This window comes from Astyanax mexicanus, unplaced genomic scaffold, assembly GCF_023375975.1.
Source record: "Astyanax mexicanus isolate ESR-SI-001 unplaced genomic scaffold, AstMex3_surface scaffold_97, whole genome shotgun sequence".
NCBI classification, from domain to species: Eukaryota; Metazoa; Chordata; class Actinopteri; order Characiformes; family Acestrorhamphidae; genus Astyanax; species Astyanax mexicanus.
The window spans coordinates 22,501-27,500 of record NW_026040107.1 but is presented as its reverse complement, the minus strand read 5'-3'; the positions used below and the strand labels follow the sequence as shown (position 1 = coordinate 27,500).

Below are 5,000 nucleotides of genomic sequence, written 5' to 3'. Positions count from 1 at the left end.
CCAACTTGGTCTACCAGTGGTAACTCTGAAAAGTCGAAAAAATGACTAAGTCCAACTTGGTCTACCAGTGGTAGCTCTGAAAAGTCGAAAAAATGACTAAGTCCAACTTGGTCTACCAGTGGTAGCTCTGAAAAGTCGAAAAAATGACTAAGTCCAACTTGGTCTACCAGTGGTAGGCTCGAAAAGTTGAAAAAATAACTAAGTCCAACTTGGTCTACCAGTGGTAGCTCTGAAAAGTCGAAAAAATGACTAAGTCCAACTTGGTCTACCAGTGGTAGGCTCGAAAAGTCGAAAAAATGACTAAGTCCAACTTGGTCTACCAGTGGTAGGCTCGAAAAGTTGAAAAAATGACTAAGTCCCATTTGGTCTACCAGTGGTAGCTCTGAAAAGTCGAAAAAATGACTAAGTCCAACTTGGTCTACCAGTGGTAGGCTCGAAAAGTTGAAAAAATGACTAAGTCCAACTTGGTCTACCAGTGGTAGCTCTGAAAAGTCGAAAAAATGACTAAGTCCAACTTGGTCTACCAGTGGTAGGCTCGAAAAGTTGAAAAAATAACTAAGTCCAACTTGGTCTACCAGTGGTAGCTCTGAAAAGTCGAAAAAATGACTAAGTCCAACTTGGTCTACCAGTGGTAGGCCCGAAAAAGCTGAAAAAATGACTAAGTCCAACTTGGTCTACCAGTGGTAGGCTCGAAAAGTTGAAAAAATGACTAAGTCCCATTTGGTCTACCAGTGGTAGCTCTGAAAAGTCGAAAAAATGACTAAGTCCAACTTGGTCTACCAGTGGTAGGCTCGAAAAGTCGAAAAAATGACTAAGTCCAACTTGGTCTACCAGTGGTAGGCTCGAAAAGTTGAAAAAATGACTAAGTCCAACTTGGTCTACCAGTGGTAGGCCCGAAAAAGCTGAAAAAATGACTAAGTCCCACTCGGTCTACCAGTGGTAGGTCGAAAAAGTGCGAAATTTTTCTAAGTCCCCACTTTTGGTCTACCATTTCACGCCAAAAACTAGTGAGGGTGGCGAGCTCCAGGATTTCTGACCCCCTTCGCCCGACTCCCTTGCCCGACGAAGGTGCACTCCGGTCGGCCTCGGAGCGAGTTCGCCCGCGCTCTGGAGGATTTTTCGTCGGGGGGTTTTTCAAAGGGGTGCCGTCGGACTGTTGAGGAGAGTGGCAATGACTAGGGGTCCAAGCACTGGAGATGATTCTCCATTCATTTCTAAGCATGGCAGAGCTTAAATAAAGCCCCAATAATGGTTCCAAAGTGGATTTTTGGACACTATAACACGGACCCGATCCTACCCGACCAAGAAGCTCCGCAGGTCGGCCTCCGTCCCGCCCCCCGCCCCCCAGGCGGTACGGAGGAAAAACCAAACTTCCAGAGACGGTTCCAGGGGGGGTATCTCTTTCATTATTTTGACCCGATCGAATGGACTACCGAGCCCGCCTGGGTAGGCAACCGCGCGGCCCTCCGTGGCCACTGTGCGCGGTGCGTTCCTACCCGACCCAGCGGGTTAGCCTCCAGGGGGGTCCTCCGTCAGGGGGAGGACCTTTCCGAACCTATCCGAGGGAGTCGTAGACGGCCCGTCTATATCTCAATCTGCCCTACACGATAACCGGTCGGCCCGGAGCCGTCGGACTCGGATGCCTCGGTGGTCCTCGCGTCCAACCGAGCTCCAGCACCCGGCTTCAAAAAGCTCCGGACCCCCGGTTTCGGAACGAGCGTTTCCTTGTTATCCCCGAAGCAAGCGGGAACTCGCGCAGCGGAGTTGCCACACTAATTTCCACTGGGAGCAATGAGGGGTGAGCTCGGACGAGCCTCTCCGCCCGTCCCCCCCTCCCCGGGGGGTCCTTCGGACGGTACGGGGCCGATCCCTCTCCCCTCTAAGAACCAATGGTTTTTTCTGTGACAAAAACCACTCGCAGCAACCTGGTTGATCCTGCCAGTAACATATGCTTGTCTCAAAGATTAAGCCATGCAGGTCTAAGTGCACACGGAAGGTACAGTGAAACTGCGAATGGCTCATTAAATCAGTTATGGTTCCTTTGATCGCTCCACACGTTACTCGGATAACTGTGGTAATTCCAGAGCTAATACATGCAAACGAGCGCTGACCGGTCCTCTCTCGGGGGGGCCGGGATGCGTGCATTTATCAGACCCAAAACCCACCCGGGGGGACCCGCGAGGGTTTCCCCCGGCCCTTTGGTGACTCTAGATAACCTCGGGTCGATCGCGCGCCCACCGCGGCGGCGACGTCTCATTCGAATGTCTGCCCTATCAGCTGTCGATGGTAGCATAGGGGGCTACCATGGTGACCACGGGTAACGGGGAATCAGGGTTCGATTCCGGAGAGGGAGCCTGAGAAATGGCTACCACATCCAAGGAAGGCAGCAGGCGCGCAAATTACCCATTACCGACACGGTGAGGTAGTGACGAAAAATAACGATGCAGGTCTCTTTCGAGGCCCTGTAATCGGAATGAACGTATCCTAAACACATGGGTGAGGACCCATTGGAGGGCAAGTCTGGTGCCAGCAGCCGCGGTAATTCCAGCTCCAATAGCGTATATTAAATTTGCTGCAGTTAAAAAGCTCGTAGTTGGACTTCGGGAGTGGGCTGGCGGTCCGCCGCGAGGCGAGCTACCGCCTGTCCCAGACCCTGCCTCCCGGCGCCCCCCGGATGCCCTTGGTTGGGTGTCCGGTCCTCAGGGGTCCGGAGCGTTTACTTTGAAAAAATCAGAGTGTTCAAAGCGGGCACCAAACTCGCCTGAATGCCTGAGCTAGGAATAATGGAATAGGACTCCGGTTCTATTTTGTGGGTTTCCTGAACCAGGGCCATGATTAAGAGGGACGGCCGGGGGCATTCGTATTGCGCCGCTAGAGGTGAAATTCTTGGACCGGCGCAAGACGGACGAAAGCGAAAGCATTTGCCAAGAATGTTTTCATTAATCAAGAACGAAAGTCGGAGGTTCGAAGACGATCAGATACCGTCGTAGTTCCGACCGTAAACTATGCCGACCCGCGATCCGGCGGCGTTATTCCCATGACCCGCCGGGCAGCGTGCGGGGAAACCAGAGTCTTTGGGTTCCGGGGGGAGTATGGTTGCAAAACTGAAACTTAAAGGAATTGACGGAAGGGCACCACCAGGAGTGGAGCCTGCGGCTTAATTTGACTCAACACGGGGAACCTCACCCGGCCCGGACACGGAAAGGATTGACAGACTGATGGCTCTTTCTCGATTCTGTGGGTGGTGGTGCATGGCCGTTCTTAGTTGGTGGAGTGATTTGTCTGGTTAATTCCGATAACGAACGAGATTCCTTCGTGCTAAATAGTTACGCGGCCCCCCGCGGTCGCGGTTAACTTCTTAGAGGGACCAGTGGCGTATAGCCACGCGAGATGGAGCAATAACAGGTCTGTGATGCCCTTAGATGTCCGGGGCTGCACGCGCGCCACAATGGCCGGGCCAGCGTGTGCCTACCCTACGCCGAGAGGCGCGGGTAATCCGCTTAAACCCGTTCGTGACGGGGATTGGGGATTGCAATTATTCCCCATGAACGAGGAATTCCCAGTAAGTGCGGGTCATCAGCTCGCGCTGATTAAGTCCCTGCCCTTTGTACACACCGCCCGTCGCTACTACCGATTGGATGGTTATGTGAGGTCCTCGGATCGGCCACGCCGGGGCTCCTTCGCGGGGCCTTGGTGCTGTGCTGAAAAGTCGATCGAACTTGATCATCTAGAGGAAGTAAAAGTCGTAACAAGGTTTCCGTAGGTGAACCTGCGGAAGGATCATTACCGGGACTTGGGTTGGTAGTGTCTCCCAGTAGGCGCGACTCCCATTTCCACAAACAAAAAATGTTCAAGCCACGGCCCGACGTTGGGAACTACAGGGATTCCCTTCGGCCTTTTAATGACTTGATCGAAAAACGGTGTCCTGAGCAAAAAACGTGTTTTACGGCCAAAGGGAGACGGGTACCTGGCCCCCGAAGTCCGTCTGCGGGGTTTCTTACTCCGGAGGCGGCTCGGCGGCGCGGTTTGATGACCCCGAGTTCGCTTAGGCGTTCCGGGGCGCCCGTACCCGCGGCTGCCGTAAAACATTATTTCAAACCGTCACTTTTTGTGTCTGTTGGTTACATGGCTTCGAAACAAAAACAACCATAAAGAGTACAACTCTTAGCGGTGGATCACTTGGCTCGTGCGTCGATGAAGAACGCAGCCAGCTGCGAGAACTAATGTGAATTGCAGGACACATTGATCATCGACACTTTGAACGCACATTGCGGCCCCGGGTCAATCCCGGGGCCACGCCTGTCTGAGGGTCGCTATTCCAATCTATCGGACCTTTTCGTTCCGTCTCCCTCTTCCCTCCGGGGAAGAGTTAAGAGACGGTTCGAGGGGACCGCGGCTGGAGGTTCGCAGGTGCCCGATCCGAGGCGCCTTCGTCTTCCTAAAAGCAGACTCGGTCAGGTTCCCTTCTCGTTCGGGACTCGACAAAAGCCGCTCGACGGGCTTGATCGCGGGGGAAAAGACTTTCGTCCACCCCTCTCGCCTTCGTCTCCGTTGCCCAGCGATGGGTCTCGGAGGCCGGCTTTCCACACACCGTCCTCTACCGTTCCTCGTTCCGGCGAGGGGAGAGGTGGCGGCGATCCGTGGAGAGACGTCGTAGCGACGGCTGCCGGTGGGTTTTACCCTCTCTGGCTGCCCGTTACGCGCGCCGTCTCTCCGTCGGCGGATCTCCGTCCTCCCTCTCCTTTTCGTTCGGGCCGAGAGCGCGGCAAAAGAGAGGTTGGTAGGATAGCTCCGGTAGAAGGCGAAGAGGGGGGCTTAAGTTTTTTTCTTCCCGTTTTCATCCTTCGTCCTCCGGCCGAATCGAACCTCCCCGTCTCGAAAGGGTTCCTCCGAATGGTTTCCAGCCAGACCGCGAGGGGTGGTTCCCGCCCTCCCTCGCGGCGGCGTACGCCTGGCGACGACAGCCCTTCGAGCGCGACCTCAGATCAGACGAGACGACC

At 54.4% G+C, this 5,000-nt stretch overlaps 3 non-coding genes across 3 annotated transcripts in view; all 3 read left to right on the top strand.

The window, feature by feature from the left end:
• Positions 1 to 1,922: 1,922 nt before the first annotated feature.
• Positions 1,923 to 3,786, top strand: LOC125798935 (18S ribosomal RNA). The gene has a single exon (XR_007437719.1). It is a non-coding gene; the product is annotated as an 18S ribosomal RNA (ribosomal RNA).
• A 373-nt stretch (positions 3,787 to 4,159) lies between these two features.
• Positions 4,160 to 4,313, top strand: LOC125798943 (5.8S ribosomal RNA). Its single transcript, XR_007437726.1, has one exon. It is a non-coding gene; the product is annotated as a 5.8S ribosomal RNA (ribosomal RNA).
• A 662-nt stretch (positions 4,314 to 4,975) lies between these two features.
• LOC125798939 (28S ribosomal RNA) overlaps positions 4,976 to 5,000 on the top strand; it is a 4,063-nt gene continuing 4,038 nt past the window's right edge. The window contains exon 1 of the ribosomal RNA XR_007437723.1: positions 4,976 to 5,000. This exon is cut by the window's right edge and continues 4,038 nt beyond it. This is a non-coding gene — a ribosomal RNA (28S ribosomal RNA).